The sequence below is a fragment of the Geotrypetes seraphini genome, chromosome 5, assembly GCF_902459505.1.
Source record: "Geotrypetes seraphini chromosome 5, aGeoSer1.1, whole genome shotgun sequence".
Taxonomy (NCBI): Eukaryota; Metazoa; Chordata; class Amphibia; order Gymnophiona; family Dermophiidae; genus Geotrypetes; species Geotrypetes seraphini.
Window position 1 is genome coordinate 151915332 of NC_047088.1, and position 23125 is coordinate 151938456.

General features: G+C 43.1%; 1 protein-coding gene across 6 annotated transcripts in view; it reads right to left on the minus strand.

Moving 5' to 3' along the window:
* KIAA2012 (KIAA2012 ortholog) overlaps positions 1-23125 on the minus strand; it is a 262432-nt gene that overhangs the window by 141000 nt on the left and 98307 nt on the right. The window lies entirely within an intron of this gene.

The following is a 23125-nucleotide window of genomic DNA, read 5'->3' on the forward strand; positions in this document are numbered from 1 at the left end:
TGTTGTCATCTTCTATGTTTCTATCTCCTTTTTAAATGTTGATGCCAGCAGCCTGGTTCCACCCTAGTTAAGGTGGAGCCCTTATTTGTGGAATAGGTTTCCCCTTCCCTAGTATGTTGCCCAGTTCCTAACAAAACTAAAACCCTTCTCATCTATACATTGAGACACTGGAGCTCAGCCTGTCTCTTGGGTCCTGTGCATGGAACAAGGATCACTTCTGAAAATGCCAAACCTGGAGATTCTGGATTTTAACTTTCTACCTAAGAGCCTAAATTTGGCTTCCAGAACATCCCTACCACATTTCCCTAAGTCATTAGTACTCACATTTAGAAAGACATCAGATTCCTCCCCAGCACTGCCTAAAATCTTAACACATGAGGCCCGCCACCTACTCTACTCCAATCTGCTGACGGCAACGAGCGACCTCAAAACATTTTGAAAAGAAATCAAAACCCTACTATTCAAAAAATTTATCCAGATACTTTAACCCTCCCCCTCTTCCCTCTCCTCTCTGGTAAATTCCCCTGCCAAAGCCTCCACCTTGGTAATCCCTTTCTCCTCAAAATATCAACCAAGAATACAGATCCCCAATATGTAATGCTCCCTCTAAATGTCCAGCATTCTTAACTGTAATCTTATTTGGAACCTTATTTGTAATATTATCTAGAATTGTCCAGTCATCTTACTTTCTAATTGCAAGTTCTTCTGGAAATATCCAGCTATCTCACCTCTTCTGTAACCAAAAAAAAACCCAATTGTAACGTCACTGGAAATGTCCAGTTAGCTCTTTTGTAATCCGCCTTGAACTGCAAGATAAAGGCAGAATAGAAGTCACTAATGTAATGTAATGTAATAATAATCAAACATTTAACAATGTCCAGGGCACCATTTAGACTTTTGGGGCTAGACCTGTTTTAAAAATGAACAAGGGCCAAAAAGGTGCCTAAACTGACAGATGACCACTGGAGGGATTAACACATGACCTTCCCTTACTCCCCCTGAGGTCACTGACGTCTTCCCATCATTCAAAGATGTAAAAGAAACAGTATATACCAGCCTGTGTGACAGCTTCAGGTGGCATCACAGACATCTCAACAGAGCAGAGGGGCAATCTAGTCACATAAAAAGTCCCAGGTACACATCTCACCATAACCTACTTATATTGTATTGTTGAGCCCTCCAAAACCTACTCAAAATCTACTGTACTTACATAAAAACGATACCTGCAGGTATAAGGGCTATTGTTGTGGTCTACAGGTTGGCATAGCAAGTTTTGTGTGGGTTTTGGGGGGTTCACCATACAATATAAGCTGGTTTTGGTGAACAACAAAAGAGGCAAGCAAGATGTCCAAATCCAACCAACGATTACATTTATTGTCCAATGGACAAATGTTCCATATGAAGAAGAAGAGATGTGTACCTTGGACTTTTTATGTGACGTTCATTGCAGTATCTCCTAGGGTGTCCCTCTGCTTTGCTGAGATGTCTGTATGGCCAGTTTGCTAAGAATACTAGCTGTTTCTATGTCCCAATTGCTTGTTTGTATGGATTTTTCTTTTGGACTGGGTTTTGTTTTGTTTTTTTTCCAAAAATGGTCCTAAAAGATGAACGCATTAAGCTCAAAAACATCTAGACAATGGTAATTTTCAAAATAAAAAGTTAGACATTTTTCTGATTTGAAAATAATCATTTTCTCTATTGGATTTTTGGATGTTTTTCTCAAAATGTCCAAACTCTCAAGACTTAGATGTCATATCGAAAATGTCCCTCCATATGAATTTTCGTATTCACTCGAACTAGCTAAATAATAATTTTATAGCTATGCAGATATCTCTAAATTTACTCATACATGATTATAAGTAGAAGATGTTGCTGTATTGCAAATTTAAATGATACTTTATGGTAATAAATCAAGGAAATTATTAGCAAACCTTACCAAGGTTTGGTTGGGTAAGAGATATATATCCTTGGTGAGACCAGTTAATGGGGGTACTGCCAATAGGCCTTAGTTGAATCAGTCAGAAATTGATGCCTTGTGTTTATCTTTTACTGGAGGAGAAATACAGAAGGCAATTATTTCCTTTATTTTTTTTTTTTTAATTTCTTATTTACCACTTGTAAACCATCAAAGCAGTGTACATTCAAGTACAAGGTATATTTAAAGGTTTTAGCTTCATAAGACACTTGGGTCTGATGGTTACAGTGCAGAATTTATAAAATGTTTTAACTGTGGAAGCTTATTATACTGTAGTATTGTTTTGCAGCAGTAAAATTTCACTACCAGTACTAACAATGCACTAATTACTTTAATTCCTATGACAAGCAAATACCCCTTATGCCCATATCGGTCAATCTCACTTATAAACTTAAATACTAAAGGACTCATTTCAAAATAAACCAGCACTTGGACATTCTAATCGCCAAAATGTCTACGTGCCAATTTTTGAAACTGAATTTATTTTCTCTCCAGTACATCTAAATCTTAAGGGGCATGTTAGAGGTGTGTTTTTGGTGGGATCAGGGCGGACTTAGGTCTTGGACGTCTTGCAGGGATAATGAAATCTTTCTGAAGATGTCCAGGGCATCATTTAGGCATTAAGGGCTCCTTTTACGAAGGTGCGCTAGCGTTTTTAGCGCACACACTGGATTAGCGCGTGCTATAGCACACGCTAGCTGAAAAACTACCGCCTGCTTAAGAGGAGGCGGTAGCAGCTAGTGCGGGGCATTTTAACGCACGCTATTCTGCGCGTTAAGGCCCTAACACGCCTTCATAAAAGGAGCCCTAAGAGTTAAAACTGTTTTAAAAGTGCATAAGGGCCTAAAAGGTACTCAAACTGGAGGGATTAGGCATTGACTCACCCTCACTTCCCCAGTGGTCACTGATTCCCTCCCACCATTCAAAGATATGAAAGAAACAGTACATACCAGCATCTATGACAGCTGCAGATATGGGAAATCTGAGTAGAGCTGCAAGTAGTATCTAGAGTACCCTGGTGGGCAGTATAGTGAACCAAAGAGAGGGGAGATCATGGTCTAAATTCCACCCTACCCACTACTTCTATGGTGGAAAGTGTGAGTCCACCAAAGCTCATCCTAAACCAACTGTACCGCCATATAGGTGTTACCTGCAGCCATAAGGGTTATTGGGGTGGTAGACAGTTGCGTATAGTAAGCTTTAGAGTAGTTTTGGAGGGCTCACCATACACTATAAGACAGCGGTCTCAAACTCGCGGTCCACCAGGTACTATTTTGAGGCCCTCGGTCTGTACATGATTGTCCACTCCACAAGTGTCCGGCGGTCACTGTAACCTCACGCAAGCGCTTTCATACATATGTTCGCGATTGTGAGGTGGAATCCAATCATGTGCAGACGCAAGTAAGCACTTCCGTGAGGTTACAGCAGTGAGTCAGGCAATGTTTCAGAAAGTGCAGCTTGGAGCAATAGTTGGAGGCAGTGCAGCTTGTGTGTATTTCCAGTGCTGGAGGAGGTGAGAGCTGTTGATACTTTTTCACTTTCTGCATGTTGCACTGCTTTCAGCTTTGTATAGCTGAAATTATCAGAAGCAATTAAGGAAAGAGTTAGCGAGCGCTAAATCGGCTAGCACACCTTAGTAAAAGGACCCCTAACTATTTTTTCTGCGGCTCTCCATGTACCTACAAATCCAAAATGTAGCCCTACAAAGGGTTTGAGTTTGCGACTGCTGCTGCTGTAAGGATGAAATGTGTACTTGGCGCGCTTTATATAAAGTTCACAGCAGTATCCCTTAAGGTGCCCCGCTGCTCTGTCCAAATAGGCTTGTTTTAGATGTTATGCAATTGAAAGCTTTTTCTTTTTGTATAAACTTTATTAATTTTAAAAACAATCATAGTGTATGAGCAAATAAACACACATATAATGATAAAATAAAAGCACTTTGCAATAAAAAATATGTCTAACCAAACATTTTAATCCTACCACCCCTATAGTTAATAATCCATAAACATTAATACTTTAAGATTATCAATAATTTATTTAATTTAAAATAACCTTGTAAATCCCCATCCCACCCACCCATCCTGGATGTGTATAATAAAATGAACAAAATAAGATCAATCTTTACAATAAGTTATCAATGGATCCCAAACCTTTGAAAATTTCCTATAATTTCCCTGCTATACAGCCAACATTCACTCCATTTAAAAAATATGGCATAAATACTCCCACCAAAAGTTATAATTTAGTCTATCCCAGGTTTTCCAATTCCTTAAAATCAATTGTATAGCAATCCCTGTCATTATAAGTAAAAGTTTATTATGAGCTGAAATTTGACTTTTAGCTCTCATCATTGTCCCAAATAAAACTGTGTTATATGTTAAAGCTACTGGATTATCCAATAATTTATTTATTTGATTCCAAATTGACCTCCAAAGTTTGAGTATCAGTGAACAATAAAACAGTACCGGTAGGTGATCTAACGTCCCTGCTTCAAGATGACAATGCCATCATCTATTAGAACTATCTAACTTATGCAACTTAACAGGGGTCCATAATGCTCTGTGTAACAAGAAAAACTAAGTTTGTCTCATAGTTGCTAACATCGTACATCTCATCCTCCAAGTCCAAATTCGTGACCATTGAGATGCATTAATCTGATGCTTTATCTCTAGGCTCCAAATGTCATGAAGACCATTCTTTGGTTTCTTATTCAAAAGTTCAGATATTAATTTATACCACTGAGTGACCTGATGTCCCAGGAAATCTGTCTGGAAGCATAAGATCTGCAAGCTATAATAATTTTTAAAATTGCACCAATCAGGGAACCCCTTCTGAATGGCCTGCTTCAACTGCAACCATTTATAATTTTGAGATTTAGCAATACCAAATTTGTGTTGCAATCGTAAAATATCAAGCAGCTGTCCATCTAATACCACATCGTCCAAAGTATGAATACCCGCCTTCATCCAATGCTTCCAGATTATCTTAAATCTGCCAATTTGAATCTTGGAATGCAGCCAAAGGAACTGACAAGTGGATTTATGAATTGGAATAGATGTTAAATAGTTAACAAATTTTAAAGTTTTCCAAGTGTCTAATAAGATTTTACTGTCCCTATACAGTCTAGGAAACTTGACACTCAAGACAAGACACAACTGTAGTGGAGACAGGAGTTGCCATTCTAACCTTAACCAATCCGGAAGATTTTCCATGAGATCCAGGAGGATCCAATACATAGCCTGACGCATAATATAGGCTTGATGGTACCTATAAAAATTTGGAAAAATTTATCCCTCCCTCCGCAATTGACTTTTGTAAAGATACTAAAGCAACTCTTTCAGTTTTCCCCAGCAAAATAAATTTGGTAAGAGTACTATTTAACTTCTTGTAAAATGACCCCTGAAAAAACACTGGTATCATGCCCATTTGGTAGCAAACTACAGGCAAAATCATCATCTTAACCGTTTGGACTCTCCCGCACCAAGATAGATGTAGTGGGTTCCATTGCTCACACATTTCTGAGATCTTAAGCAATAAGGATCTTTCATTTACTTTCACTGTTTCATCCGTCTTCTGAATCCAAATACCTAAATATTTTATTCCCTCTTCTTTCCAAACAAAAGGGAATGTATCAAATAAACCTTTTGGACAGTGCACATTTAACAGAAAACCTTTGATTTACTCCAATTTATTTTATATCCAGAAAATTTTCCAAATCTGTTTATCAAACCTAATAAATGTGGAATGGTATTTCAGGATTCCTCAAATGAAGCAAAATGTCATCTGCATATGCAGAGATTTTATATTCCTGACCTGCATAAGGAATACCTTGAATCTCCTCTATCTGCTGTATAGCCAATAATAAAGGTTCCAGTACAATATCAAACAGCAAAGGAGAAAAAGGACACCCTTGCCTAACTCCCCTCTCCAGATAAAAATGTTCAGAAAAAGTATTATTAATGCATAATCTGGCAAAAGGGGAACTGTACAAAGTTTGAATCATTTGTATAAATCCGGAACCAATACCAAACTAATCCATTGCTTAATACATGAAGGCCCATTCCACCTGAACACAGGCCTTTAAAGATACAGAGAAGGCCGGATCATCCATGGCTGTTGTTAAATTAAAAGTTTTGATTTTTGAAAATGGCCAAAAAAGATAGGCATCCTGAAGGCTAGAACATCTAGCTGAGTCATAAAAAAAAAAAAAAAGGATAGATGTCTTACAGTTTCAAAAATGTTTATTTTCCCAACCTGAGTTTTGGATGTGCTTGCAGAAATGTCCAAAGCTCAACTTAGACATTCTATTGAAAATGCCCCTCCACATTTTTAACAAAAATGTTTGCTGACCAGCTAGCTTAACATATCTCAAAATTTATTGTGGCACAAGAGGTGATGCTTATTAGGGGAAGGCAATCCATATTAAACATGCAAAAAGTATCAGCTGTCACAGTTAAATGCCAGTAGGAAGGCTGCCAAGCCTTGGTGGGATTTGACACTGAAAAAGCATTTGATAGAGTGAGTTGGCTCTTTTTATTCTGTATCCTCAAGAGTTGGGCATTGAGATGCATTCCTACAAGGCATTCAAGTGCTTTACACTAATCCACAGGTTGCAGTGCTGGTCAATGGGCACATGTATGGAGTATTATGCCCTGCAAAGTTGTACCAGGCAGAGATGCCCCTTATCCCCATTGTTGTTTTTGTATGTTCTCGAACCATTCTTACTTGACTATAAAAATAACTCAGGAAGTGAGCATTGATGGCAGCTCTAGAGACTGGGGAGCAAGACCAATGTCGGACAGACTTTTATAGTTTGGATCCCATAAATGACAAAGACAGATCTGGATGAAGGCTGGAGTGGGTTTTGATAGCAATTCTAGTAGTTTGGATTTAGGACTGGTACAGGGCACACTTGAACTGCGCCCCAAAATTGACAGGGAGAGATAAAGTATGTATATATCATAACACATTCAGAGCGGGAGCAGAGAAAGGCACACTCTGGGCATGGGAGCAAACTCCGCCCCTCCCCTCCCGACGGTGCACTGCTGAGCCAGTTGGAAGGCTCAGTGGGAACTCCCCAACAGTTTAATTTAGTTTTCGGGGTTTTGTTTTTCTTCTACCTCCTCGCGCCGGACCTCAACTCCTCCCTCCACGGACCGGGAGTACTCGGGGCAGAGCGGGAGAAGAGAAAGGCACACTCTGGGCGTGGGAGTGAACTCTGCCCCTCCACTCTCGACGGTGCACCACTGAGCCAGTTGGAAGGCTCAGTGGGAACTCCCCAACAGTTTAATTTAGTTTGCGGAGTTTTTTTGTTTTTTTTTTTAACTTTTCTTCTACCTCCTCGTGCTGGACCTCAACACCTCCCTCCATGGACCGGGAGCACTCGGGGCAGAGAGGGAGCAGAGAAAGGCACACTCTGGGCGTGGGAGCGAAATCTGCCCCTCCCCTCCCGATGGTGCACCGCTGAGCCAGTTGGAAGGCTCAGCGGGAACTCCCCAACAGTTTAATTTAGTTTGCGGGGGTTTTTTTTTTTTTTTTTTTTAAACTTTTCTTCTACCTCCTTGCGCCGGACCTCACCACCTCCCTCCACGGACCGGGAGCACTCGGGGCAGAGCAGGAGCAGAGAAAGACACACTCTGGGCGTGGGAGTGAACTCCGCCCCTTCCCTCCCGACAGTGCACCGCTGAGCCAATTAAAAGCTCAGCGCCTAACAGCGCGCAGCCATTCGGTGCACCGTCTAAGGCAAGCGTCAAAGGCGCTCGCCTTAGCGAGAGCGCCTTTGCGAAGCGATCAAGAAGAGACCTGCCATCCATGTCAAACCTCACTACCACAACTTCCACTCCTAACAACTCTTCACAACCATACTCTTACCCAGACACAGTACAAGAACAACAACCTAATCACAGAGAACCACGCTTCTTCTAACCTCCTGCCCCAACTTTCAAAATGAAGCTAACCTCACAAATAAACACCCAGACCATCCTATCGATAATCCTTCTTATCTCCAGCTGTAAAGTAGTAGCAAACAACCTACCCAACATACCCACTAGTTCAATTACAAACAAAACCTATCACCCCAACAGGAGAGTTCCAACAGACAGAAACTCTAACCATCAAATAAGCGTTCAACATCCCAAGAGCAACACAACCTAAGACCAAACCTCACCATCATCCAAATTCACTCATCTACCCTAAAACGTATCACAACTAGCAAACAGAAACCACTACTCTTAAATGTGCCTACTTAAACATCAGAGCCCTAGGTCCAAAAACAGATCTTATAAAAAACTGGATAAAAAACAAAAACCTAGACTGCCTCTTCCTCACAGGAGCCTGGCTAACATCAGACACTGACCCATGAATTACGAAAGTCTGCCCTCAGGGATACAAAATTACAGTGACCTGCAGAGAGAAAAAAAGAGGAGGAGGATTAGCAATCTTAATCAAAGACTCCCTAATCCTAAACATACTGGAAAAAACATCCACCCCATACATGGACCTTCTAGCATGTCAAATCTCAGTCACCACACTAAAAAACTCATGCTCTGTTATATAACACCGGGAAACTGGGCCACGGTTAGGCCCGAATTTGAAAACTTCATATACCGAAACTCACTAACAGCAGCTCACAACCTTATCCTAGGAGATCTAAACCTACATCTTGAAGACCTTTCTTCCAAGCCAGTAGACTGGAGGGCTAGGACTTCGATAGGAAGGCAGGACTTAAACGAGATACCAAGGTGGCAAGGCAGCCCCTTCTAGTGATTCAGACAGGTCGTGACCTGTTTGGGCCGCCGCGGGAGCGGACTGCTGGGCAGGATGGACCTATGGTCTGACCGGCAGAGGCACTGCTTATGTTCTTATGTTCTTAACCCCTGATCCTACCTAACCCAATCTTGGAACTGATCTCTGATCTAACTTTGTAACTCTCCTTCCATAACTCTTTTTGTAATCCGCTTTGAACCGAAAGGTAATGGCGGAATAGAAATCTGTAATGTAATGTAATGAGTGCAGGTGCTGCATATGTCTCTATGGGGAGGAGGGTTAGAATCATAAAGCTGCTATTAGTGAATACATGCTAAAATGTCCCAAAATGTCTAAATTGGAGAGAGGTGCCCAGACCTTTATTCAGAGGGTCTTGTTAGAAATGTATGGGAATGTGTTGTATGTGCTCTCTGCAGATGTTGGTGTTCAGGATCTGCTGTTCCTAACATGAATAGGTGCCCAATACTCTTTTTCCATGCTGAAATGTGGAGTCATGTGACTCACAACATAAGCATATAAACTGGAAAACACTAGCTATTTAATTAAACCTACAGTGATGTTTGCGCCACGGTGGTACATATCCACCTAAAGAGCAGGTATGGACTAAGAGTTTCCAGATGTACCCCTTGTTAATCCTATATAATAAAACCCTAAGCGCACATGCGTACTTAGGGTTTCATGATCCCTGCGGCCGTGTTTTCTGATTCGTGGCCGGATTCTATTTTAGAACGTGGCGGCAGGGATCACTCTGGCCACTCCTCTCCTCCCGCCCTCACTCACTAACCACTGGAGGAAGCGCAGGCAAGCTCTCTCCCTGCCCGCGTCCTCGGCAGGGAACACATTGGAGCTTCCTCCTCCCGTCCTCACTCACCAACCGCCGCCGTCGCTGATCCTCCTCTTCAAAGCAGCCTGCGATCGTGACCGGCTTTAGCGAACCACGCAGGCTGCTCTCCAACTTCAGTAGCACGTTCCCTCTGATGCACAGGATCGTGTCAGAGGGAACGTGCTACTGAGTTGGAGAGCGGCCTACGAGGTTCGCTAAAGCTGGCCACGGTCGCAGGCTGCTTTGAAGAGGAGCAGGCCAGAAGATGTTAACATAAGAACATAAGAAACGCCTTCACCGGAACAGACCGATGTCCATCTAGTCCGGCGATCCGCACACGCGGAGGCCCATTTAGGTGCTCCTTGTTGGAGACCCGGATTTCCCGTATCCCTCAATATGTTTTGCAAGAAGGTGTGCATCCAACTTGCGTTTGAAACCCAGAACAGTAGCCTCTGCCACCACCTCTTCCGGAAGAGCATTCCAAGCGCCCACCACTCGTTGTGTGAAACAGAACTTCCTGACATTTGTCCTGAACCTGCTGCCACTCAGTTTCAGGCTATGACCTCTTGTCCTTGTCACATCTGAAAATGTCAGTAATGCTGCTTCCTGGTCAATTTGGTCAAATCCTTTTAATATTTTAAAAGTCTCTTATCAGATCCCCACGCAATCTTCTCTTTTCGAGGGTGAACAGTCCCAGTTTCCCGAGGCGTTCCTTGTAGCTTAAATTCTCCATGCCTTTGACCAGTTTCGTGGCTCGCCTCTGCACCCTCTCCAGCAGAATTTTATCCTTCTTAAGGTATGGAGACCAGTGTTGGACACAGTATTCCAAGTGTGGTCTGACCATTGTTCTATAAAGTGGCATTATAACATCTTCCTACCTACTCGTGATCCCCTTCTTGATTATGCCTAACATCCTATTTTTTTTCTTCGCTGCCACCGCGCATTGAGCCGATGGCTTCAGGGTTCTGTTTATCAGCACCCCCAAATCCCTTTCTTGTTCGCATTTGGCTAAAGTCACCCCGGACATCTTGTAATCATGTTCTTTGTTATTCTTTCCCAGATGCATCACCTTGCATTTGTCTATGTTAAAATTCATCTGCCATTTAATCGCCCACATTTCCAGCTCATTTAGATCCTTCTGAAGATCCTCACAGTCCCTTTGAGAGCCAACTACCCGACATAGTTTTGTATCATCTGCAAACTTGATTATATTGCATGATGTTTCCTCTTCCAGGTCATTTATAAAAATATTGAACAAGATGGGCCCAAGAACCGAGCCCTGGGGCACGCCGCTGGTCACCTTTTCCCAGTCCGAGAATTTCCCATTTATGGTTACCCTCTGCGTTCTGTTCTCTAGCCAATTTCCGATCCATCCTTGCACTTCTCCTCCTATTCCATGACTTAGTAGTTTACTCATAAGCCTTGCGTGTGGAACCTTGTCAAACGCTTTTTGGAAGTCCAAGTAAATTATGTCCACTAGATCTCCACTATCCATTTGCTTGTTCACCTTCTCAAAGAATTGAAGTAAATTTGTCAAGCATGACCTCCCTTTCCTGAAGCCGTGTTGACTAGCTCTTATTAGGTTGTGCTTATCCAAGTGTTGTACAATGCAATCTTTAATTAGTGCTTCGATTATCTTCCCAGGAACCGATGTGAGACTCACCGGTCTGTAGTTTCCTGGTTCACCTCTTGATCCTTTTTTGAAAATTGGGATGACATTTGCTATCCTCCAGTCGTCTGGTATTTGCCCGGTTCTAATTGACATGTTAGCTAAGGATTGTAATAGTTCCCCAATTTCTATCTTAAGTTCCTTCAAAACTCTCGGGTGGATTCCATCCGGTCCAGGGGATTTATCACTTTTTAGTCTGTCAATCTGAAAGTAGATCATGTCCAACTCCACATTTATTGTTGTTAGGCTCTCCTCTATGCCTCCGGTGAATACCCTCCCAGTGTCTGGCATTGTTGTAGTGTCCTCGTTTGTGAAGACAGAGGCAAAGAATGAATTTAACCTATCGGCAACCTGTTTGTCTTCTTTTATTGCCCCTATCTTTCCTTGGTCATTGAGAGGGCCCACTGTTTCTCTTGCTGATTTCTTTCCTTTTATATATCTAAAAAAGGGCTTAAAGTTTTTGTTTTCTTGCACTATCTTTTCTTCATAGACTTTTTTGGCTTCTTTTACCGCTTTATGACATTTTTTCTGGTCGATTTTGTGACGGTTCCAGGCCTCCGTCGTTTTTTCCCTCTTCCATTGTTTAAACGAGTTCCTCTTTTCCTTTACTGCAACCTTCACCTCTTTGGATAGCCAAGCTGGTTCACCCTTGCTCTTTTTCCGCCTTCCTTTTGATATCCTCGGTATGTAAAGATTCTGTGCTTCAATGATGGTGTTTTTCAGTAGGGACCATGCTTGATCAACTGTTTGGATTTCTGCTTTGCCCTTCTTGAGCCGTTTTCTAACCATGGTTCTCATGCTGTCGTAATTCCCTCTTTTGAAGTTAAAGGTTGTGGCTTTAGTCTTGATTGGTTTCCCCTTTCCGATACCAATGGTAAAATTGATCATGTTGTGATCACTTGTCCCCAGCGGGGCCTTAACCTCTACATCTGCTGTCCTTCCAGTAATGCCATTTATAACCAAATCCAGGATTGCGTTTCCTCTTGTCGGTTCTCCCACCATTTGTTCAAGGAAGCAATCTCCTATCATCTCCAGGAATTTTGTCTCCCTGCCGCAGACTGAAGTTCCCAGTTTCCAGTCTATCCCCGGAAAGTTGAAGTCCCCCATGATTGTTACATTTCCTGATTTACATCCACTGTTAATTTCCTCCATCATTTCTTTGTCTGTTTCCTCAGTCTGTCCCGGTGGTCGATAATAGAGGCCAATTTGTATATCTGCTTCTTTTTGTCCAGGAATCTTTATCCAGAGGGACTCTAGTTTACCATTTGCTTCCATCTCCCCCTCTCTAACAGACTTTATTTCCTCCTGGACGTACAGGGCAATGCCTCCCCCTTTTTGCCCAATCCTATCGCTTCTGTATAGTTTATATCCTTGCAATGCCGTGTCCCATTCATTTTCTTCATTCCACCATGTTTCTGTTATTCCTATGATATCCAGTTGTTTACTCCTTGCTAGTTCTTCCAGTTCGCCCATTTTGTTTCTTAAGCTTCTGGCATTTGTGTACATACATTTAAGATCTGTTCGTGGTAATTTCCTGGATTTAGTGGTCCTCACATCCCTTTTTGTATTCATTTGATCTTTTTCGTTTTCATTGCCTCCTGTAGTTTCTTCTTGTTCTTCCTCTATATCTTGTAACCAGACAGACTTCGTGCCTGGCCTGGTTCCAGCTAAGGTTCCCACTAAGACACAAAAGAAAACCCGGAAGGGAATGGACAAAGATTGTGCTAGGGGTGATTTTCAGGTTAACCACCAGGGGGAGCCTGAAATCTCCCAGGATCTCCTGGAAGAGCCATTTCTAGGTCATCACAGGAGGAGCCCAAGAGCCACAGGCAGGTCTGCTGACTCAGGTAGATTAGGGCGTGGCCTTGCAGTACAAAAACCAGCAGCTGGGCACAAGCAGGGAGGCAGGCTAGGGAGAAGGTTGAGACCTTTCCTCCCTGAGAGTCTCCTCGGGCCAAGCAGGGACGATACAGCCTCACCCATGGAGGTACAGGAGGCTGGTGAATTGCTGGAGGAAGTTCTTTCTGACACTGAACTTCCAATGGAACTTGACAACCTGCCTGAAGAAGTGAGTCCTTCTGAGGAAGCCATGGAGGTTGGTCTTTCCACCAGCTGCAGATCCTAATTGGCAGAAACTGTGAGTGTATTTTCAGCTTGCTTTGTTTGAGAGACTGTTTATTGAAGCTGAACCTTTTAGGATTTTGCTTTTCTTTTCTTTTGCTGTTTTTGCCTTTTTTGTGAAGCTGATTGTGTCTAATTTTTGGGAGAGGTTTGCTGTTACCTGGGAGGGCATTTTGAGGCTATTGTTAGCTAATTGAAAGCAAACCTAAGGCACTCTCCATTGCCTGGCAGTTTAGTGAAAGGCTGCCAGAGGCTTCACTTCGAAGCACTGAGAATAGGGTATCCAGTGCCTTAAACCCTATTGTTTTTTTTTTTGATGAACTGAATATCCTGCTTAGGAGCAGGCTGATTTGAATGCTGAGGTGAGCACAAACCTCAGAGGTGTGAAAAAGAAAAACACTTTGGAAGTTTATGTTTGAACTGTTTATTATTCTTACTTTTGAATTTGAACTGTTTGAAGTTGGATGTTCTACTTACCTGTTCTGTGGAACTCATAATTATCCTGACTTTGATGCTTTGGAAGGAATAAACCTGAGATTTTGATTTACTTCCTTTTTGAGAAGATTGTTTATTTTTCCTATTGGTGTCAGTCCAAGCCTGCAGGGTGACTCCAGTCTGGGTCACACGCTAGTGCTATTGTTTTTGTAACCACTGAGGGACGCTGTTGAGTCTCGCTCAGACCACAGTCCCGGTTACAATCTGTGTGATTGTTTGAAGTTACCTCTTCAGGATATCCTGGTGTCCGGGCCATCGACTGGTTGTTGACTGTCGGCTCTCCCCTGATCATTAGTTTAAAGCCTTTTCAATGAACTTCCTCATGTTCTCAGCTAGGACTCTCGCTCCCTGCTTGGTGAGGTGTAGACCGTCCTTTCTAAAGTACCTGCTTCTTCCCCAGAATGTTGTCCAGTTTCGCACGAAGTCGAAACCCTCCTCTTCACACCATCGCTTCATCCAGGCGTTAACTTCTCTCAATTCATCCTGTCACATTGCGTCCGCTCTCGGCACCGGGAGAATTTCCGAAAAAGCCACCTTCACATCTCTGACCTTTAATTTCCTTCCGAGTGATCGGAGCTGGTCCTTCATTACTTCCCTATCATATTTCCGTCCGCTAACATCGTTGGTTCCCACGTGGATAAGTACGGCAGTATCCTTTCCTCCTGCTCCGTCTGTGATCCTGCTGGCCACATCCCTCACTCTTGCACCAGGCAGGCAGGTAACCAGTCTATCCTCTCTTCCTCCCGCAGTGTGGCTGTCCACATTTCTTATGATGGAATCTCCAACTATGATTTAATTTAATTTAATTCTTATATACCGCTAATAACCGTGAGGTTTCTAAGCGGTTTAGAAAAATGATGCATTAAAAGATACAATAAATAAAAATAAATAAGATAGGTACTTGGAAAATTCCCTAACTGTCCCAAAGGCTCACAATCTAACTAAAGTACCTGAAGAAACAATTTATGAAAAGTAAAGATAAAAATATAAAGACAGAGGTAGAGATAGAGATAGAGAGCTGCCGTCATGTTTCTATGTTCAATCTGGATTTAGAATGTCAGAAAGTCCTGTGTCAAAAAGCACAAAGACCAAATTTTACCACCCTTTAGTAAAAGTGCCCCTTAAATATCTAACATATTTTGTAGCTGTAGATATCTAGGCTTAGATAGCCACAGCTGATGGTACAAAGGTGTAGTTTTCTTTAAACATCTGGATATGTTTTTCATAATGCTGGACTAATATACATTACAAGGTCCCTTTACTAGGCCTTGTTTGGTGTTTAAAGTGGGTTACAATTCACCTTAACAACACACTGCAAGATAGGCTAATTTGATCCCAATCTTCTTTAGTTGAAGGTTCCTCGGGGGTCTTAAGTCCGTATCCATGGTGTAAATCCTGTCTTCCTTCTTCTGTGGCTCATCCCCAGATGGTCTATCATCTCCTCTGATCGGATTGGTTCCTCTTTCTGCATCGTTTAGTACATCCTCCCTGGTTGTTTGGTTTCTGATCTCCAGCCCTGGGATTTCCACAATCTGTTGGTGGGCATCTACGATGTATCTCTCTAATTCCTCAATCACTTCACTGGTACTGGATTCCACAGTCAACCTCTCTTGCTTGTGCTTTTCCTCCTTATGACTGAGAAGTTCTTCGAGTTCCTTCACGACTTGCTGTTTCAGGCTTTCCAGCTCCCTGCACCGACTGCAAATGTATGCCGTAGTCCCTGAGGGGAGCTAGTGCAGAAGACTGGAAAGTTCATCATATGCCTTCCGTGGGTGCTCATAACCTGTTTCCTCCTCCGAGCTGCTTGTGCTTTATATGTGAACCTCTTTTACCTGAATGTGTGTGTGTCTAACAGTTTACAACTTACGGTTTGGAATTACTAGTTTGTTGGACTTGCTTCCTGGCGCTTTCTTAAGGCGTCTTCGCAAAGGCGCTCTCGCTAAGGCGAACGCCTTTGCCGCTCGCCTTCGACACGCGCCGAACGGCTGCGTGCCGTTAGCCCTCCCTCTTTTAAGGGGGGAGCCGGGTCGCGCTGCTGGTGACGCGCAGGGGGTGGGCGGAGCTAACTCTCGCCTTCCCCACGCAGCCTACAGTCTCCTGTAGCCTTCCCCCTCCTGCAAATTCTAATGCAAAGCAAATAACAAGGCAGCAACTCACAGAGGCAATCTGCCTGGTGTCGGACGATCTCCGCGGCTCTCCCTTTTAAGGGGGGAGCTGGGTCGCGCTGCTGGTGATGCGCAGGGGGTGGGCGGAGCTAACTCTCGCCTTCCCCACGCAGCCTACAGTCTCCTGTAGCCTTCCCCCTCCTGCAAATTGTTGGGATGGAGGGAGGGTAAGAACGGGAACAATACAGGGGAGAGGGAAAGGGGGCTGCTTTGGGGGGAAGAGTGTGCTGGGGACAGACAGCTTTGCTCTGGGGGAGAAGACAGAAGGGGCCATGGAGAGACAGGGAGAGGGAAAGGGGGCTGCTTTGGGGGAGGTGAGTGCTGGGGGGCAGACAGCTTTGCTCTGGGGGGAATACAGAAGGGGGGCCACGGAGACACAGTCAGGGAGAAGGAAAGGAGGCTGCTTTGGGGGAAGGGGTGTGCTGGGGACAGACAGCTTTGCTCTGGGGGAATACAGAAGGGGCCATGGAAAGACAGGGAGAGGGAAAGGGGGCTGCTTTGGGGGTAGGTGTTTACTGGGGGCAAGACAGCTTTGCTCGGGAGGGGGGAGGGAGGAAGACAGAAGGACACAGACAGCGGCCAAGGAGAGAGAGAGAAAGAAACACAGACAGACAGACACATCTATTCTAGCACCCGTTAATGTAATGGGCTTAAAGACTAGTCTATATAATAAAACCGTAGGCGGCGCATGCGCATTCTTATCGGCGTGCTTCCATGATCCGTATGTCCGTGGCCGCCAAGAGTGCAGCATGCCCCGCGCTTACTACGGCCCCACGCGCAGCTGAGTTCGGCACGGCGGTTTCCCCAGATAGGGGAAGTTGAACATCTCACTCCCGACGCGCAGCTGAGTTCGGCACAGCGGTTTCCCCAAATAGGGGAAGTCGAAAAACTCACTCCCGGCTCTCCTCGACACAGCGGTTTCACCAGATAGGGGAAGCCGAACAGCTCACTCCCGCCTCATGGTCCTGCCGCAGCTCCTGTTCACAGCAGCCTGCACGTCAACGACTCCCCCCCCATCCTCCCGCAACAGCCGCTACCGCTCATGTTCAAAGCGGCCTGCTGTAGCGAACCTCTCAGGCCGCTCTCCACATGGTAGCACGTTCCCTCTGATGCGATCGCGACAGAGGGAACATGCTACTGAGGTGGACAGCGGCCTGTGAGGTTCGCAACAGCCGGCCGCGAACCTTAGCAGGTCGCTTTAAATAGGAGTGGCAGCGGTGGCAGAAACCATGGATGCACAGGCACAACTAAGCGCCAGCTCCTCCCGAACTCACCCGAACTCACACACACACCTAATTGTCAGCTCATTTGAAGAGCCCGAACTCACAGCCACACATGCAGACCAGGATGTGGGAGGATGCACCCTGGCAAGTGGTGCACAGGGACTTGAGAGGGAGGGAAATTGGCTGGGGAGAAATACAGGCAGACAACTTTGTGATGTTCCCAGAACAAATGTGGCAGCTCAACCCAACCTGAATGCAAGTAAAGAGGTATGTATGTTCTTCTTTGCTTCCAGAGTTGTCAAAACAAATTTCAGACACTCACAGAAGGACAGGAACACTGGACAAGGAGAGAGAGACACACATACACTCACAGAAGGACAGGGGGCTAAAGAGACAGATTAAAAAAACAAACAAAAAAAAAAACACCACAGAGGACAAGGACAGAGAGACACACAGACACTCACAGAAGGACAGGGGGCTAAAGAGACAGATTGAAAAAAAAAATAAAAAAATACAGTGGACAAGGAGAGAGAGAGAGAGACAAAGACACTCAGAATTTCTGGACAGGGATCTAAAGAGACATTGAAAAAAAAAAACACAAGAAACACTGGACAAGGAGAGAGAGACACACAGACACTCAGACTTATACAGATTTGCAGAAAAAAATGGAAAAAAAAACAATTTATTAAGCACAAAGTATGCAACAAATAGAAAAAATATAAAAACTTTAAATAAATCAACCATAATATGGATATTAAAGCTCTCACATTAAGTTTTCAGTAATTTTCACATATATTCTAGCACCCGTTAATCTAACGGGCTTAAACACTAGTTGTTTATAAGATGCTTGATATCCTGCCTTGTGAGAGGATGCACAAGGTGGTTTACATACTAAAGTGAAAGAAAAGGATCACCAGAAATAAACAGGACAGGAAAAGTAAGAAAGGACCAAGTAGAGACATACAAGTCACAGGCAGAGAACAAAACTCAACCCAGTCAGCCAGAATTGAGAAGCTCAGCATGCAGCCTGTGCCCCAAATGCTTCTTGAAATAAGAAAGTTTTCAATCCTGATCTAAATATTAGGTAAGAAGGCTCAGAATGTAGAGCTACAGGGAGGGCATTCTATGAAGTTGAGGCAACACAGAAGAAGGCAGAATGTCGAGTAAATGCAAATTGGGAGCAGTACACCGAAGGAATAGATAAGTAAAATTCACAAACAGAGCAAAGAGGACGAACAGAAATATATGGAACAATCAAGAAATATAGGAATGTGGGGGTGATACAAAAAGAATTTTATGAGTTAAAGATTTTAAACTGTATCCTGAAATGAACCAGGGAGCCAGTGATGGCTAACCAGGAAGGAGAGTGATATGGTCAGATCATGTGGCATGAGAATTGATATGGATAGCTGTGTTCAGGCCTACTGAAGACACTTTGTGAGGTAGTTTGGAAGGCTTATATATGCTGTCATAGAACTTGAAGCATCCATATATGGTTATAGTTTTATAGTCAGTTTAGCCTAAAAGATGGTTAGAAATCTATTGAGTCCAAAATTCTTCTGATTTTTTTTTTAACAAATCTGCATATACATGCTAATCCATTATATTGTGAAAAAGTGCTAAGCATCTATAAAACAGGCCAACAACAACAACAAAAAAATGTTTTCTTGGTGCCTTGTTTGTTGTTGGTTTTTTTTTTTTAAAACCTGTTCCTGGGGTTATTTGGGGCGCTGATTCAGAAAATTGCATTGGAAAGACTGTATCAGCTCTAATTTCTTAGATATTTTTATGGGATAATAGAGCCAAACATGAACATTGGACAAAAAAAGATTGGTCTCTGAGGGAATATATGATGGTTGGAGGACAAAATGTAATCAATGAATCTTTGGTAGCATTCGGGTGTGTTTGTTATAAAGCCCTTTTTGGACTACTACCCTCTTATTTGGTATCATATCTGAAATTGTTTAATTCAAAAAAGCTTACCAGGAATTTCGGCATGTTTATTTTCCCCACCCCTAGGGGTTGTCGCTATAAAACATTCTTTGATAGGACTTTAGAATATCATGTGGGGAAAGCGGATTCCTGGATAAGCCTGCTGATTGCTCAGGCGTATTATTATCCTATATTTAGGAAATTATTAAAAACTCATCTGTTTGATAATCAAGAATGTTGATCTTCAAGCTTTTTAATGATTTTATCATGCTATGTTTGTAAATTTTTCTTTACAATTAGGTTGTATTTTAATCGAGATATTAATACTTGTATGTTTAAGATGTATTTTAACCATGATATATAATTCTGCCCATAGAAATGTGTATACGATTGTATTTATCTACTGTTGTGAACCGCCTAGAACTAATGGCAGGGTGGTATACAAGAAATTTTTTTTAAAAAAAATTTGTAAAGGCTTTGAATACAGACGGTTTATGCATTGAATACATAACGCATATGTTACCATGGAAAAACTAAAGGCAGGAATTTTCAATGGTTCACAGATAAGACAACATATAAATGACCCAAATTTCATGACATCAATGAATGAAACTGAATCATGTGCCTGGTCTTTATTTGTTCTTGTTGTGAAAAACTTTCTTGGCAACAAGAAGGCAGACAACTACACACAATTAGTAGAGGATATGCCCTTTCATTTCAACAGGCTTGACTGTAACATGAGTGTTAAAGTCTATTATCTGTGATGCACACATGATGGCAGACTATTGTGGGATCTTATGTGGGATTGTTCTGGCAGATCCCACTCTCGGCAGTCTTACATAAGGAGTTTCTTGTGTGTCGAATAACTGGAAAGTTTGTATCATAAACTTGTGCTTTTGGTATTAAATAAGTAGATTTTCATGTTTTACACTTTTCTTTTAATTTTTAATATGTTTCTTTCATACTTAAAAGATATTAATTTAAACACTACATTAAAATATCCTGATTTTTTAATGGGCGAACAGAGTGAAGAGTGGTATATGGCACATGCTCTGTGTCTCAAAAACTAGAGCTGATAGGAGAAAACTAGTGCTATTTTTGGAATCAGAAGGTCAAATATACCCAGAAACAGGTCTAACATTTGAGGCACCAAAATGAGTGTTGGCCAGTGTAATCAAAAAATGTTCATCTGTCTCTTAAGTATGGTAAGTCAGAAATGCTAATTTTTTCTCTTAATGTGTAGCTATATTGTAAGTCCACCATTATAGTTTTGCCTCCAAAATTTTGTGCAGTTTGGTTTTGAATTGATTTATTGTTATAGCCACAATTACTTTTGATGGCAAAATGTTCTATAATTTCACCATTCTAAATAAATTTTCCTCTTTCAGGGTCGTTAAATCTATTGTTTGCCCACACATTTTATCTCCAGCAATTTCAGTATAAAGGATTTGGTAATACATTTGTTATTAGTAAATAAAGCTTGCATAATCACTTTTCAGGCTTACCATAAAATTACAAAACAGAGATAATATACAGAGGAAATCTGATGAGGACTAACCAGCACGGCTTCAGCAAAGGAAGATCTTGCTTGATGAACTTACTGCACTTCTTCAAGGGAATAAACAGGCAGATAGATAAGAGTGACCTGGTCGACATTGTATATCTAGATTTTCAGAAGGCATTCGACAACTGAACGACTACTTCAAAAAATTGAGAGCCATGGAATCGAGGGTAAAATAATCAAATGGATTAAAAACTGGTTAGCAGATAGGAAACAGAGAGTGGGGTAAATGGACAATACTCGGACTGGAAAAGTGTCACAAGTGGAGTACTGCAGGGTTTGGTGCTTGGACCCGTGCTCTTCACCATATTTATAAACAACCTGGAAATTGGTACGATGAGTGAGGTGATTAAATTTGCAGACGATACTAAGTTATTCAGAGTAGTGAAGATGGCAAAGGATTGCAATGACTTGCAGCGTGACATAAACACGCTCGAGAAATGGGCTGCGACATGGCAAATGAGGTTTAACATGGATAAGTGTAAGGTGATGCATGTTGGCAACAAAAATCTTATACACGAATACAGAATGTCTGGTGCAGTACGCGGAGAGACCCCCCAGGAAAGAGACTTGGGAGTACTGGTAGACAAGTCAATGAAGCCATCCGCGCAATGTGCGGCAGCGGCAAAAAGGGCAAACAGAATGCTAGGAATGATTAAGAAGAGGATCACAAACCGATCGGAGGTTATCATGCTGCTGTACCGGGCCATGGTGCGCCCCCACCTGGAATACTGTCGCTGGTCGCTGTACATGAAGAAGGACATAATACTACTCAAAAGGGTCCAGAGAAGAGTAACTAAAATGGTTAGAGGGCTGGAGGAGTTGCCGTACAGTGAGAGATTAGAGAAACTGGGCCTCTTCTCCCTTGAAAAGAGGAGACTGAGAGGGGACATGATCGAAATGTTCAAGATAATGAAGGGAATAGACTTAGTAGATAAAGGCAGGTTGTTCACCCGCTCCAAGGTAGAGAGAACGAGAAGGCACTCTCTAAAGTTAAAAGGGGATAGATTCTGTACAAACGTAAGGAAGTTCTTCTTCACTCAAAGAGTGGTAGAAATCTGGAATGCTTTTCAGGAGGCTGTTGTAGGGGAAAACACCCTCCAGGGATTCAAGACAAAGTTAGACAAGTTCCTGCTGAACCAGAATGTACGCAGGTAAGGCTAGACTCAGTTAGGGCACTGGTCTTTGATCTTAGGGCCGCCATGGGAGCGGGCTTCTGGGCACGATGGACAACTGGTCTGACCCAGCAGCGACAATTCTTATGTTCTTAACATTATACTACAACAATAAGTTTGAAAGGGATTCTCCATGGATAAATGGGGAGTTTACCCACAGAGAAGGCCCCACTGAAAATTATCCTCCCTCTTCTAAGGAAAAGAGGTGGGGTGGGGATAGATCAGGATGGGCTGGCAAAAGGAACTACGAGGGATTTTATTTTGAGATCTGCAAAGTATTGGCTGGCCAGCTGACATTAAAAGAAAATTCCACATGTGTTTTGCACAGGTATGTTGCAAACTATACCCAGAGGCCTGCAAACACTAGTCCCATTTTGAGACCACAGGAGGTAGCCCTGCTACTTTCTGCGGTCTGTGGCGATACCAGATATTCAATACCGGAGCCGTATCTGGCCAACAGCATTGAATATCTGTGTCAAAGTTTGCCGCCTCAGACTTAGCTGGCCAAACTGATATTGAGCGACTGGCTGAATAAGGCAAAGTGAAGAAAGATAGACCTGCTTTTTATCTAGCTGCTGGCCTATGGCCTAGCCTCCCTGAGTAGGCCTGCTCTTACTGTTGGAAGCTAAGCAGGATTGGGCCTGGCTTAGGGTTACCATGGACACCTTTTGAGGACATGTCTGAGGTTCTGGATGGCTTTTCAAAACCCAGCACTTTGTACGGGTTTTGAAAAGCTTTCCTTCACGTGGATGTCCTGCCCGATGAGAGCAGGCAGTGTGTGTGGGGGGGGGGAGGCTGGGGGGAGATGGTGGGCAGGACCAGGGTGTGACAGGGTGGGGATGGGTGGACAGGGCAGGCCTGGGGGCAGGTCTAGGGGGTCCGGATTTTCCAGAGGGAAAATCTGGTAACCCTAGTCTGGCTAGTACCTGGGCGGGGGACCACCAGGGAATACCAGGTGCTGTAGGCTCAGGAGCCCTTTGTTGGGCAGCAGCGACATAGTGGAGCCACACACTGCACAGGAGAAGGCAATGGCAAACTACTCCTGTATTCTGCCGTGAAACATCACAGGGTGGATTCCTCACTGTGTGTGTTGCCATGCACCAGTGGCTGACTAGGTGGCATGATCCATCCATCTAGCTGCCAGCCTCAGCCAACTGCTGAATATTGGTGGTGACTGGCTCTGTTGCACAACATAGCTGGTCACTGGGCTAGCCGGTGAGC